This window comes from Sminthopsis crassicaudata, chromosome 2 (genome assembly GCF_048593235.1).
Source record: "Sminthopsis crassicaudata isolate SCR6 chromosome 2, ASM4859323v1, whole genome shotgun sequence".
Taxonomy (NCBI): Eukaryota; Metazoa; Chordata; class Mammalia; order Dasyuromorphia; family Dasyuridae; genus Sminthopsis; species Sminthopsis crassicaudata.
The window spans coordinates 38200511-38216098 of NC_133618.1; the positions used below are offsets into that span (position 1 = coordinate 38200511).

At 41.6% G+C, this 15588-nt stretch overlaps 1 protein-coding gene across 3 annotated transcripts in view; it reads left to right on the plus strand.

Annotated features, from left to right (window-relative positions):
- The window catches only part of ADGRG1 (adhesion G protein-coupled receptor G1), a 75857-nt gene that overhangs the window by 33921 nt on the left and 26348 nt on the right, over positions 1-15588 (plus strand). The window contains exon 1 of one of the 3 annotated variants that reach the window (XM_074285860.1): positions 9895-10113. The exons of the other annotated variants lie outside the window; for them this stretch is intronic. The gene's annotated coding sequence lies outside the window, so the exon portion shown is untranslated. Of the gene's footprint in view, positions 1-9894; positions 10114-15588 lie in introns of those variants that run through there. 3 annotated transcript variants of the gene reach the window in all.

The following is a 15588-nucleotide window of genomic DNA, read 5'->3' on the forward strand; positions in this document are numbered from 1 at the left end:
AAAGGAGTATTGTGAGATCTAGTGAGATAATATTGGGGAGGATATTGGGGAGAGAGTCCCAAAGAACCTAGGTTTAAGTTCTGGCTGAGCTGTTTCCCTGCCAGGTGACCCTGGACAAGTCCCTGCTCAATAATCTTTCCATTCCTATGTTTTCTTGTCTGCAACATCAGGGAATTGGACAAGGTTCTCTTTTAGGTCTGGAAATGTTCATTAAATCCAGTGTAGTTGACCGTCTGCTCTCACATTATTCCCTATCCCCAAGTGGGCTAAAAGGGGAGCTTCCTATTCTTCCCCTATGAAGGATGTGAGAGGGAACCCTTCAGTTTCTCGTCATAAACTTATAAAAGATGGGTGAAACACCTCGCAAATACCTACTGATAGCCAAGTTTATGGGGCAAGTAAGCCATTACATCCTTTAAAGGAAGATGGTGAGTTGAACAATAGGAAAAAAAAGAAAAAGAAAAGCCATTCTTCTCCCAGAATGACTCTGGGATTTCTCTGGAAGGTTCCCTAAAAGAACACTTTCTTTGCTTTCTCTTTTTCTCTTCCGTAACTGAGCCAAAAATAGCACTTAGAGTGCCTGAACCCACATAGATTCCTTGTCAGTCCTAGCGGGCAAGAATCTGCCTTTAGCCATACAGTTTTCACAGCCAAATTGTGAATTGTCCTCCTTTGGGTTGTTGGTGTTTTCAGCCCAGAGCCATAACTAAGAGGGCTGAGTTTTGTCCAAAATTTAGAAAATAAAAAAAAAAAAAAACTTGAAAAAGATGAGCTGTAAAGCTGTACAATTCAAAAATCATGAGAGTGCTTCTTCAGTAGGGATTCAATTCAGTCTATTTTCAGTTAAGTCCAACTGTTTGTGGATGTTTGGGGGGTTTTCTTGGCAGAGATACTAGAATGGTTTGCCATTTCCTTCTCCAGCTCATTTAACAGATGAGGAAACTGAAGCAAACAGAGTTAAGTGAACCAGTAAGTAGCTATGGGCAGATTGTATTCAGGAAGATGAGTCTTCCTGACTCCAGACCCAATACTCTGGGCACTATGTCATGTATTAGCCTATTAGCAGGATTAGCTGTGTAGTAGTAGTGAGAGAGTGAGAGAGACAGACAGAGAGAGAGAGAGAGAGAGAGAGAGACAGAGACAGAGACAGAGACAGAGACACAGAGAGAGAGAGAGAGAGAGAGAGAGAGAGAGAGAGAGAGAGAGAGAGAGAGAGAGAGAGAGAGAGAGAAAACACTCCTTGTTAGGTGGGTAACTTTGGGCAAAATATCTTAACTCTTTAATCTTCTAGTAATCACTCTAAGACCTCTAGGAAGAGGTAATGGCCCCAAAGTGGTAAAAGATGTTTCCCTGTTTTCCTTACCAGGGAATTCTCTCCTCTTGCAGTGGTTCTCAAAACGTGGTCCAGAGACTCTCTGGGGTCTCTGAAACCCTTTCAGAGGGTCTACAAGTTCAAAATTAGTTTTTATTTCTAATATGGTAAGTATCTATAAATATAATTCACATAATCAAAAACTCTTTTGGCTGATCCTCAATCATTTTTAATAGTATAAAGACACTTATAATATTAGTTTGAGAATCACACTCTAGCACAATGAAATCACAGGTACAGTGACTATTGCTAGCCTTCAGCAACATGGAAATGATGGAGCTTAATCCCTAGCTACCCGACTTCCCTTGCACTGCTAAGCCATGGCCGGGGTAACCCCATCCCCAACTTGGTCTCACCCTGTTCCTTCTCACTAACAGCAGTCTTTGGGGGATCTTGGGTCTCTCCCCACAGTGGGATGGCAGGTATCCAGGATCTCCCCTCACCTTACTTGGATTTCATTACTCCTGCTATTGAGGCAGCTGGATAATTCAGTGAATGGAGTCAAGAAGACTCATTCTCTTGAGTTTGAATCCAGTTTCAGATACTTGCTAGCTGTGTGACCCTGGCCTAGTCTCTATTTGCCTCAGTTCTTCATATGTAAACTGAGGAGAAAGTGGCAAACCACTGCAGTATTATCATGAAAGCCCCAACATGACTGAAAAAGACTGAACAACAACAGAAATCTGCCCGTTACTTTCATGGGATCTGTTACCGGATTTGAAGGTTTTCTGTTGCTTCACCCAGCTATCTCCCAGCAGCAGGCCTTTGGTCAGCAAGATCAGAAAGCTGGGGCGGCTCTGATAAGGCCATGCGGTGGTCAGTCTGCTCTGTTTGGGAGTGCTGAAAAACCATCACCTCAGTTAGCTTTCATGTCTGGCAGCTGACTCACACCGACCTCAGAGTCCATCGGTCCTCCTCAACAAACTTTTCTCATGACCTGCTGGCTGGCAGGCTGCCCTTGCCTGTCCTTGTGCTGTCCATATTTGGGGTTTTGGTGTAGGATCAGACTAGCATCTCCATCCCAATCATCTTCTTAGGTGTTTCCCCTTGCTCTAACCTATCAAGAGCTTCTCGGTATCCATTGTCCAAAACATCCGATGCTTTCTTAGAAGATCCTTGTCATTATATAATGATCACCTGTGATGGACTTGGCTCTTTTCTTCTTTTTTTTTAATTTTATTTTTTTAGCTTTTATGTTTATGTGTTTGTTTGTTTGTTTTTTTAATTAACAGTTTTTATTTACCAGACATATGCATGGGTAATTTTTCAGCATTGACAATTGCCAAACCTTTTGTTCTAATTTTCCCCTCCTCCCCCCACTCAGATGGCAGGTTGACCAATACTTGTTAAATATGTTAAAGTATAAATTAAATATAATATATGTATACATGTCCAAACAGTTGTTTTGCTGTACAAAAAGAATCGGACTTTAAAATAATGTACACTTAATCTGTGAAGGAAATCAAAAATGCAGGTGGACAAAATTAGAGGGATTGGGAATTCTATGTAGTGCTTCATAGTCATCTCCCAGAGTTCTCTCTCTGGGTGTAGCTGATTTAATTCATTACTGCTCTATTGGTGGCCACGTCCATCAGAATTGATCATTGTATAGTGTTGTTGAAGTATACAACGATCTCCTGGTCCTGCTCATTTCACTCAGCATTGGTTAATGTATGACTTGGCTCTTTTCAACAATGAGGTGATTCAGGCCAGTTTCAATAGACTTGTGATAGAGAGAGCCATCTACATCCAGAGAGGATTATGGGTACCATATGTGGATCAAACATAGTATTTTCACCTTTTGATGGTTGTTTGCTTGCCTTTTTTCTTTCTCATTTTTTTTTTCCTTTTTGATCTGATTTTTCTTGTGCAGCATGATAAATGTAGAAATATATTTAGAAGAATTGCACATTTTATATTTTGGATTATTTGCTATATATGGGAGGGGAATGAGGGGAAGAGAAGGATAAACATTTGGAACACAAGATTTTGCAAGAATGAATGTTGAAAACTATCTTTGCATGTTTTGAAAATCAAAAGCTGTTATTAAAAATAAAAAGAATGTCCCTGTCACCCACACAGAGATGAACATTCCTTGTCTCTGGTAAAATATTGAACAGAAAAAAATACCCAAAATAACTTTAAGAAAGAAATAACAAAGGCATTGATGTTTTAAAATGGACAAAATAGGGAGAGGAATAGAATCCTCCTCCTATGTTGATATCAACAAGCCTTGAGTACAGTGGTTCAACCAACCAAAGTAGGCTACCATGTAATCCCTTTTTTTCATACTTCCTTATTATTGTCAAAGGTACTACCACCTTTCAAGTCACTCCAGCTGACAACTTTGGGGTCCTCCTGTCAGCCTCACAACCTCTCTGTGTTTAATTTGTTGCTGAATCATAATTTTCTACTTTTCATGACATTTCTCCTACACATCCCCTTACTTCCATTTTCACACTCACCATTCTAAAACAGACCCTGATTGCCTCTTTCCTTCCCTCCCTGTCTCAAGAATCACCCTCCTGTCCATCTTCTCTTAGTTGCCAAGGGATTTTCCTAAAACTCAGTTCCAAACATGTTCCACCCATCTTCCCTACTCAACAAACTCCAGTGGTTCTCTATTACATCCTGGATCCAATTGTTTTCCGCTTAGCATTCAAAGCTCTTTACCTGTCCTCTTCCTACCTTATAGTTCAGCCACACTGGTTTATTTACATGAACCCAACACTCCATTTCCATCTCCATGCTTTTGCTGTGGCTGCTCCAGTGACTGGAATGCCCTTCCTCCTCCTCTCTGCCTTCTAAGTTTCCTTCAAGACTCTATTGAAATCCCACCTTCTACAGGAAGCTTTTCCAGGTTCGCCTTTCCCTTCCTCCCACCCTTTGCTAATGGGATACACTCCCTAGATGGAGCTCACTGAGGACAGAGTTCATGTTTTTGCCCTTTTTTGTAAGCCGCCTGGCATGTGGCACAATGCCTGGCACAGAACAAGTGCTTAATAAGTGCTTGTTAACTTTCTTCCTGCTCAATGCCATGTCTCTCCTGCCAAGGTCACCTCCCCCAGACCCAGCCCAAGTCTCGGTCTGATTTGGCTTTCTGAGGTAGACAAGGTACAAAGAAGCAGGAGGTTGGTGGCTACCTTCTAAGAGCTGCATTTGGAGAGGTGTCTTGCTCTCCCTTGCCTTCCTCGGAGTGACCTGAGGACTCACTGACCTCATCTTCCCAGCCTTAGGCAACATCGGAAGCAGATGGGGAAGGGGAACTCAGACAGACATCGGAGTTTGTGGTTTGTGGGAAGAGAGGGCTGTCTGGCAAGGTGTGGAGATGGAAAGAGGGAGAGCAGAGAGGGTCTGGATGTGTGGACCTCCTCAGGTAATGAAGGTGATGGTTCACTGCCCAGAACAACTATTCTTTCTCCCTTTTCCCCTAAGTCACATGAGTGACTCCTGTCCTCCTGCTGGGCATTGGATTGGGCAACCGCCTTGTTTCCTGAAGGGTCGGGTGTGCCAGACAGGGCCATGCTACAGGCAAGGGCAGCTTGATCCCATGCTGCAGGGATGGACATGGTAGTCCCCCCACTACTGGCACTGCCATTGTGGTTCTCTGGACTGGCTTCAGCCGTCTATGGGCGGGACCTCCTGCGTCAGCATTTACAAATAACAAGGTTCTTCCAAATCCGTTTTGTTAATTAACCCCACCAGAAAATGAACTCTTCCATTGTAAATACACTCACTGGATAACTGAAGCTTTGGATAAGGCAGTGAAGAGAGAATTGGCTCACAAGAATGAGCACATGAATTGGAATCCCATCTCTGCTCCTTACTGAGGTCACCCATATGATCTTGGGCAAGTCGCCACAATTCTCAGTTTCCCCATTAGCAAAATTAGAAGTTGCATAAAAAAGTTAAACAAAATTAAACAACTGTTGGTGTTCTGTGCTACTTTTTCAGCACCAAAACCTTTTGAAAGAATGGTCATCATTTTGAGTAGCAATCTTTCTAAAAATGGATCCCATGATTCCCTGACCTTTTAAGCCATGAATTACTTAAATACATCAAAAGATCCTTGATTACAACTGTATGGCTGCTCCCCCCCATCACAACCAGCCATACTTTAGGCAACAATTTCAAGAGTTACCATAGAGCCAGAACACCATTTTCTACTGGCTAACTTTGGGTCATGAGTCTCTTTGCACTTGTCAAAGTGGGTCCAGTTTTGTGAAGTCAACAAGGATATTAATTTGTTAAGAAAAAAATTTTATGTGCCAGGCACTGTGCTAAGGCTGATGGTACGAAAAAAGGCAAGAAAATCACCTCTGCCCTGAAGGAATTCAAAGTTCGGTGAGGAGACAACTTGCAAAGACTTTACATACAAGCAAGATGCACATAGGATGAATTGGGCTTGTCTTGGAAGAAAGGCATTGAGATTAAAAAGGATCAGGGAAGACTTCTTACAGAAGGTAAACCTTTAGCTAAGACTTGAGGGAAACCAGCAAACAAATATGAGAAGGGAGAGTTCTGGACAAGGGGATTGTCATTCATCCTGCATTCTTAAAGAGGACCGATAACATCACAAGGATGATGTCTTGACTTGTGTGTGAATTGTGAGTGAGGCAGAGCTGCCCAAAGTTATCACCCCTTGTTGTTTTTAATGCCTTTAGACAAGAAGAACAGCCAGGGAGAATGCCCAGAGTCAGGAGACAAAATGCCCTGTGTGGGGGACAAGGAAACTAGTATCACTGGGTTATAGATTAATGTGTAATGTTTGCATGGGCAAAAAAAGAAATCAGGGCAACTTCCACACCCCAGTGAGCCATTAGAGGATGCCATTATAGGGCAGAGTTTCTTAATTTGTTTGTACATGGACACCTTTGGTAGTTTGGTGAAGTCATTGACTTGCATAAACCATAAAGCAGAAGGAATTACAAAGCATACCAATTATATTGTCATTTTGTGCATACACATTTCTGTGTGTATATACAATATATTATTACATATATCATAGAGGTATGTATTCAATTCATATATATATATATATGTATATATATATATGTGTGTGTGTGTGTGTGTGTGTATATATATATATATACATATATATATATATAATTGTTGTATTGCATATAATGTCTTTTTCCCATTCAAGTTCATGGACTTCCTGAAATCAATTCACAGACCTCAGAAACCCCTAGTATAAGGAATTTAACTTAATTTTCCAGTATGATGACAATATCTTCAGTGACCCCTGAGATGTCAGGGATGGTTTCCCCTACAATAAATGACCCCAGGTTACTAGGTTTTTTCAATTCTTGTATTAATTTTTTTCATAATTTGTCTCTTCCCTCTATCACTTTCTGCTGCTTTTCAGTGGGTCTACTTCCATAACCCCTTCCCCTCTTACTACTGCTACTTCTGTTCTGGGAAAGACTTAGAAACTAGATAACTAAGTAGACAGATGAATAGATAGAAAGATAGATACCTAGCTAGATGGATGGATAGATGAATGAATGATAGATGGATATTTAACAAATTGGGTGGATAGATAGATGGATATGTGGATATTTCGTTAGGTGGATGGATAGATTGATGAATGAATGAATGGTAGGTGGATATTTAGCTAGTTGCATGGATAGCTAGATGGGTGGATAGATGTATGGATATAGATGACTAGCTAAGTAATAGATGAGAGACAGAGAGAGAAAGACAGAGACAAGCAGAGAGAGAGAGAGAGAGAGAGAGAGAGAGAGAGAGAGAGAGAGAGAGAGAGAGAGACAGGCAGAGAAAGAGAGAGAGAGAGACAGGCAGAGAGAGAGAGAGAGAGACAGAGAGAGAGACAGAGAGAGAGAGAGAGAGAGAGAGAGAGAGAGAGAGAGAGAGAGAGAGAGAGAGAGAGAGAGAGAGGAGGGGAGGAAGAGAGGGAGAGAAAAGGTAAAGAAGACAAAACATAACAGGGAATTGGAAAGCTGGGGATGAGACTGGAGGGGAGCATGGTGAGGAGATGGCTGAGAAATAGGGACATCAGGGCCACAAGATAAGGCAAGAACTCTACTATCAGCACCAAGGAGACTGGGAAATTTTTCAAGTTTCCATTGGAGGGTCCATGAGGATGATAACTAGAAAATAGTTGGCGTGGTTGTGATTGACAGATATGAAGCTGGCATGGTTCAAAGTGGAAAGCTGCTACTGACCATACACTAAGGCACCAATTGAGGTGTGGAGGGATGTTCTATGAGTACCAGGAGCGAGCTTTGGTGCAGGGCCTTGGGGTTATCATTTTAGTTGCTCAGAGGCTCCTCTTGTTTCTTTCTTTCGAGTTGAGCTTCAGGCAGAGTGGGTGATCCAGGGGGCTCAGGCCAAGGCCATGTCTCCAGCACAGGTGCCGTGCCAAGGGATGGAATTCCTTTGAGAGCCTTGAAGTATGTGGCGGATCAGTGGTCCCTGGGGGATTTCCGCTCCTGGATTCATTCAGGCAGAGCTCAGAGCCAAGGGTCTAAGTCCAAGAATGTGATTTTGGCCCTGGCTAGAGACTTTTTGGTGTCTCAGTGATCTTAGAAGAAAAGACTTTATTCTTATTTAATTGAAAAAATACCTGAAAACTGAAGCCGCCCTCCCTGCCAGGACTCCCCACCTTCTCCCTAGCTGAAGGTGCCAGTTTTCAGCTATTTCCTCCAGAGCTCCCTCCCTTACACCAGTTTCTGTCTGAGTCTAATTTTGGTCTTTAGAGCTAGAAGGCCTTAAATGATCCTCTAGTCCTCACAGCTCATGCTGAAGATGAAGACACCCAAGTCAATTCAAGGTCAAGCTCAGGTGCTAAGCAGTGGAGCAAGAATTCGAACACAAGCCTTGAGACTCTCAATTATGGCATTTGTTTTTCTACTGCCAGGGCTGCCTCTGTGATAGGGCCATTGTGGGGGTGAGATGATAGATTGAGTGTGAAGGACTTTACTCAATGTTGCTGTATATAAAGAAGGAAATGGGGCTTGGGGGTGGGGGGGAGGGGGAAGTTTATAAACATCACAGGTAGGTTCTGAATTAGTCATCTTGACCCAGTACAATACTCTGCCTGCTGTGCCACACTGCCTCTCAGAGACAGCCTATGTGAAAACGGAAGCCCTTCAAATAGAGCTGGGTCATAGGAAAGGTCCGTGGAGCTTCTTTTCAGTCATGTCTGATCCAAATGCTTCCGTTCTGCCTTCAAGGACTCGCCCATCAGCATCATTAATTCTCCTTCTCGCCATCAGCTTCGAAAGATAACCAGACTCAGCCTCCAGTTCTCTGCCAAAGGTGTATCCAGTATGAGTATTCTTAGGCTCCCTTTCATCCTTCTGTGCCAGAATCTCTCTCCTCCTTTGCTCTGAATGTGGGTCCATAATATAGGGAACTTACCCTTTTTAGGGGGAATGGAGAGCTCCATTCTCCAACTCATTGGTGTCCCATTGACTTCCTTTGAGATTTCTTGGCTGGACTTCTCTGAGAAATCCAGATTTCATTGTTTACTTTGGACAGACCCATATCTGGGAGGGAAAATTAGAGCCCCGATAATATCAGCGATCTTGGTACTAATCCCTCATGATACAAAGGAAAAAATGAAGGGTCATCTAGCTATTAAGCGCCAAAAACAACACTAGTGTCATGGATTCCTGCCTCCAGCTCTAGACCTCCATCCTCATTGCCACCATATTGATTCTTCAGGCAGAGTCATGGCCCCGGAGCCTTCTGCCCCAAAGCACAGCCAGTGGGCAGAGAAGGGGGCAAGTGGATGTGATTTGACCTCCTGGATGCTCTCCTCTATGTATGACAAACTTAGGAGGAAGCAGAACTAGGAGAAGGGCTCTCTCTAAGACCCTCCTAGATGGAGTTGATGAAGCATCAGGCTCACTTTCAGGGGAAGGGCTCTGTGTCCCTGCTTGTTGGTAAATCTCTCCCTTTTCTCCCTTCAAGCTGAAGCAAGGTCACATTGTCCAAGGGCCCAGTCAAACCTATTTCACAGGTTCCAATTCTCCAGCAAACCCTGGAGAAAAGATTAAAAATAGGAAGAACGGAAGGGGAGGAAATGGTACTCAGAAGTACAGGGGAAGGGGGAAGGGAGTCGTGGCTCTGGTAGAGAGTCATGGGGGACAGTCCAGGGTCCAGCTCCACCTCCCATTCCCCCTGGAGAGGAAATGACTCACATTCCTGAGATGCAGAAAGTAATCTCCTTGCCTGGAAGAGGTTGGAGGGGGATAAAGGGGGGTCTCGAAGTTGAGGGAACATCGAAAGTGGACCCCCAGGACATTTTGTTAGTTTCCAGGCTGCCCCCCAGTTGAGAAGGGAAGGATATGTTCAGGATATGAAATATCTATCCCCCGATCTCCACCTGCCTCTCCCTACTATCCCCCCTCCTTCATAGTTCTCATTTAACCCAACTGGCTCAGTTTTGTCTCATTGTGTCTTCCCTGTTCTTTTATATGTATTTACGGAAGGGCAGGCCAAGGTCTAGGGCGTTGCTTTGTTCTTGAAACGAGAGGCTGAAGTGGGCAGGCAGTGAGTGTGCATGTGTGGGGAAGGACATGGTTATGGGAGGGATGGCACTCCCCCAAGGGGAATTTTCGGGGGTCTGAGCCCGACTCTTGGGCTCTTTCTAGAGAGATGACCAGCTTGGGTGGAGAAGTCAGAGTTCTACCCTCTTCTCAAGGGAAGCCGCCTGGCAATATTAATCTGAGAGAATCAGGGTTATGTTGGATGGATTCATCAGGTCCCAGGTAATATTTATTTTTGAGGAGGGGAAGGCGGAGAAGACATGAAGGACTGAGATCCTCTTCTTTATTCTATTCTGGGTGCAAGGAACCATAGTAAAAGGAAATTCCGGGAGCAACTGGTAGAAATTATTAAGGAAATCACAGACTTTTGGAGTTACAAGGAAATTAACTTCTAACTCCAAAATTCTGAGATTACAAATTCTAGATTTGGGATGTAAATTTGAAGTCTGTTTACGCTGCTTACTACACTTGTGTTACCTCAGGGAAATCCTTTTGCCTCTCTGGGTCTCAGTTTCTTCATCTGTCAAATGTGGAAGCTGGACTACAATTAGGACTTCTTAACTGTTATGATGTCCTGGACTCCTTTGGCAGTCCCATGAAGCCAGTGTCCCTTCTCAAACACACGCTTAAAAATGTTTAAATTAAAACACATAGAAATACAAAGGAAACCATTATTGGATATTATCAACTTTTTTTAAGTTCACAGATCCTAGTTTAAGAAGCCCTGGATTACATGATCTCCAGGGCTCTGAAGTCTAGATTGGGGGGGGGGGACCCAAAAGAAAGTGATTTGACTTTGGAGTCAGAGGGTTTGAGTTCAAGTCTTTACTCTTTTTTACTGGAGTAACCTTGAGCAAGTCAACAATCAGTCATTCTATTAACATTTATTAAGTGCCTAGTGCTTACCCTCTACTAGCTTGCAATCTAATGGAGTAGACACATACAAATACTTACAAGCTATCTGCAGGATTAATAGGGCATAACTAGTAGCAATACCTCTCTAGGTGTTAGTTTCCTCATCTGTAAAATAAAGAGATTGGACGGAATGATCTTTAAGATATCTTTTAGCTCTAAATTTGTGATTCTCTGGTACTTGAGGGGAGGGAAAAGTTTAGGATATTAAGTCAACACTCAGTTATCTACATATTGGGACAGATAACCTGGAAAGACCCTTCTATTTCTAAATTTGTGATCATATAATCCCATAATATATCCAATGGTCTCTCTGAATCTCAGTTTCCCCAGTACTTAGCAAAAAAGGACAAAGAATAGAAGTTGTATCTGTGATATTATTGATGTAATGTTCTCTCTAATGAAGAACTATCTTCCCCAATTAGGGCTTCCACCTTCTTTGTAACTCGGCATTTACAGAGTTGCCCAGAACACAGGGCAGGTAAATAACTTGGCCAGAGTCATATATCCGGGATGTATCAGTCAGTCACAATAATTTATTTTATTGTGCACTTAATTTGCTGCAAGTACTGTTCTAAGTGCTGGGGATATAAAGAAGGGGAAAAAATATTTCCTGCTCTCAGGAGCTCCTAGTTTAATGAGGAAGACAATATTCAAATGACTATATGTGAACAATCTATTGTGATTTGTTACATCATTTTTCAGTCATGTCCAACTCTTTGTGACCCCATTTGGAATTTTCTTGACAAAAATATAAGTGGTTTTCCATTACCTTCTCTAGCTCATTTTACAGATGAGGAAACTGAGGCAAGCAGGGTTAAGTGACTTGGTCAGGGTCACACAATGTCTGAGGCCAGATTTGAGTTCATGAAGTCATTTTCCTAATTCCAAGTCCACTGCATCATTTAACTGGGAGTGAAGGTATTAGCATTAAGAAGTATTATATCAGAAGCAAGATTTGAACCCAGCTCTTTATCTACTAAATCCAGATGCCCCCAATAAGGTGCTTAATAAATGCTTGTTGAAATGAGATGATTGAGGCCAGTTCCAATGATCTTGTGATGAAGAGTTATCTATACCCAGAGAGAGGACTGTGTTGTGGATCACAACATAGCATTTTCACTCTTTTTGTTGTTGTTTGCTTGCATTTTGTTCCCTTTTTTTACCTTTTTGATCTGATTTTTTTTGTGCAGAATGATAATTGTATAAAAATGTATACATATACTGTATTTAACATATTTTTAAACATATATTGGATTATTTGGCATCTGGGGATGGGGCAAGGGAGGGAAAATTTGGAACACAAGATTTTGCAAGGATCACTCTTGAAAAATTATTCATGCATATTTTTTTAAAATAAAAAGCTTTACTTTAAAGAAAACAAAAAATAAATGCCTGTTGACTGATTAGTAAAATTATCCCTTTTTTGTTCCTAAATGCTAAGATATATAATCCTATGCTTAACCATGAAAGAGTTTGGCTGATTTTGAGTCCCAAGTCAATTTAGCCACTTGCTTAGTAATGAAAACTCAGACTCATTTTCACAGCCCATTAAGCCAAGCATGTTTGGGAGGGTGATCTCCCGCAGACATCAATGACGTGATGCATTCCAAAGAATGGCAGCGAGTCTTAGGTCAGTTTAGATCATGGGACCATCTAGCTTATTGTTACCCTTCCCTGACAAAAAGGCCTGGGCACTCCGTGTGCTTTCAGGATCTTTCAGTAATGATCCTGGAGGATGAGAGTCTAAATTACACTGAGGCTGTTCTAAGACACAGGAGATGGGGATTTCCAAATACTTGTGATGATCTTAACGTCTTTGCCCACCCCAATAAAACTACTTCTCCTCCTCCATGGGAGCTCAGCCATAAGGTTATAAAAGTGAAAGAAAAGGATCCCGGGAGATAGTGATGAGATTTGCCTGGATACTGGATTTGTAGGCAGAAAACTTGAGTCCTGATGTTCCATTTAATATACATAGGTGACCTTGATCAAGTCACTTTTCCTTCTTTACAGAAAAGAAGATAGAAGATTTTCAATTCTTTTATCCAAATCTTATTTGAAGAAAGGATGAGTATTTAGAATTGGGCATTAATCCCCAAAAATGGAAACTAGTCTAAAGAAATAGGAAAAATAATGTACTAGACATCAGGAGATTTGGTTTCCCATCCCAGCTCCAACACTTACTAATTACGGGACATTAAGTAAGTCAGCTTTCCCAGTTGTGAAGTGGAATAATGATTCTATCCACAAATAGGTCTCAATTAGTGCAAATAATGATTGTCCCTGAAGTGATTGTCAAATTACACTGCTTATTTCTATTAGATTGGAATCAATGATCAATTTACATTGTTAAAATTTCTAGTTTGTGGAATTTAAACATATAGGACCACTTCATGGGATTCGTTATTTGCCCTAATCAGGTCCTCCTTGTGTATCCTGTGATGACTGAATGAGATGTTTGTAAAGTAAGAGTGAGCTATTGTCATTTTTCTTTTGTTTTACATCGTCTTGTTTCTGAATATATCCTCTCCTTCCCCAATAAGACGGCCCTGGTAACAAAGATTTAAAAAGAAAAAGGAAGAACAGCAGTTCATTAAAACCAGCTAACTCATCAAACAAGATATGTCAGTCTATATCCACAGTCTTCTTTTTCAAACTCTTCTCCACCTTGATCATTATAATTACACATCATTCAGGATTATTTTTCTTTTGATTTTGACTATCTTTTTGTTTATATCGCTAAAGTTGTGTTTATTGTTTGGCTGGTTCTGCTTCACTCTTCATCAGTTTGTATAATTCTTCTCTGAATTTTTCATAGTCACTGCCTTCTTTGGGTACAATAATATACAATGATATACCTTCATGTTCTGTGGTTTCTTTAGCCATTCCATAATCAATGGACCTCTGCTTTGTTTCCAGTTCTTTGTGACCACAAAATGTTCTGCTATAAATAATTTGGTGTATATGAGATCTTTCTTTCTGTTTTTAATCTCCTTGGGGGATATGACTATCAGTGGGATCTCTGGGGCAAAGAATGTACACATCCTAGGCATTTTCTCAGCATAATTTCAAATTGTTTTCCAGAACGGTTGAATCAATTTTCAGCTCATCAACAGTGTATTCACGTGCATGTCTTTCCACAACCCCCTTGCCTATTCTTTTCTTTTTTTCTTTATTTTTTTATTCTCTTATTATTAATAATTAGAAAAATCTTTCATACAATTTGCTATTTTTTAGCAAAATGTTCATATTCTTTGATAACATCCATTGGAGCCTCTGGGAGGGGAAAAAAGAGAGATACAAGGAAGGGAGAGAGAGACAGAGACAGACAGAGGCAGGGACAGGGGTAGGGAGGAGGGAGGGAGGAAGGGGAAGAGAGAAAGGGACAAATAGAGAAGAAAAGAGAGGCAGAGGGAGGAGGATATGGGAGAGAAAGAAAGAGGAAGGAAAGAAGCAAAAGGAGAGGGGAAGAGAAGGAGAGAAATGGAGAGAGAGAGAAAGGAGGGAAAGAGAAAGGCAAGGAGAAAAAGGGAAAGGTGGATAGTGAGAAGAAAAGGAGAGAGAGAGAATTCTTAATTATGTAAATATATTCTGAACATGAGAACCTTATCAAAGATACCTGACACCATAGCACAAAAGCTTTCTCAATCAATACTTTCCTTTCTTATCCTAGCTGCTTTGATTTTATTTATGCTAAAGCTTTTTAATTTCATGCCATCAACACTATCTCACTATTCTATTACAGCTACTTTATCTTTTAATCAATTATATCCACTACACTTTTAAATTTTAACTACTCTTTCCTTAGTCATAGCAACAAAAGATGCCTAATCTCTTGCTTTTCTAATTTAATAATGTGACTTTTTTCCAGAAGTTATGTCCATTTTGACCTTATTTTGGTACATAGTGAGTTATTATTTTTTACTATAGTTGGTCTATTTCCTCATCTATAAAAATGAAAAAATTTGAAGAGAGAACCTTTATAGCCCTAAACTTCTAGGATCCCATAATTTTCAAAAGCACTGCAGACGAGAGCATGACTACTGCCCATCACAGGGTTGGATGGGCTCTGAGCTAGTAGTGAAGGCACCTCCCCCTGTGGATTTCTCATAGGTCATTCAGAGAGAGTCTGATCCTGGAAGCATAAATATAGAGCTAGAGGGAAACTGAGAATTCATCTGGACCAGCTGCCTCATTTTACAGATGAGGAAACTGAGACTCAAAGGGAGGCCTTATAAGGCAAGTGAAGGAACACCTTCAGTGAACCAGTCATTGCTCTTCATCTCACCTCAGGAAACTAGTGGGCTGGATACCACTAATACCTTGAAGGCAGTGTAGGAGAAAGAACATGGAGTTTGAATCCTTAAATCCTGGATTCACTTGCCATCTCTGCCACTTAGGTGACTTTAAGCCTCAGCTCCTGCCCCCATTAGATAGATGAGGGGGATGAGCCAGATAACTTCCAAGGTACCTTTCATCTCTAAAATCCGAAGATCCTCTGAGAGTCTGATGCTACTAGGAAAGTCTTAGGGGGCTCAACTAGGAACGTTTGGCATTTCTCATCCCGGATCTGACTCAGTCTGGGGAACCATGCAGGAAGCCTCTTAGCAGGAAAAGAGGAAGCTGCAGCATGAGGAATTTCTCTGTCACTTTCCTTGGCTAACTGGGGGCTTCCTAGGGCAGATGTAGCACTGATTCTATTCCTCATCCTCTCCTTTCCCGAGCTGGACACACACTACCAGCCGGATATTATGGGAAGGCTGTGGCCCAGGCCAGCTGCAC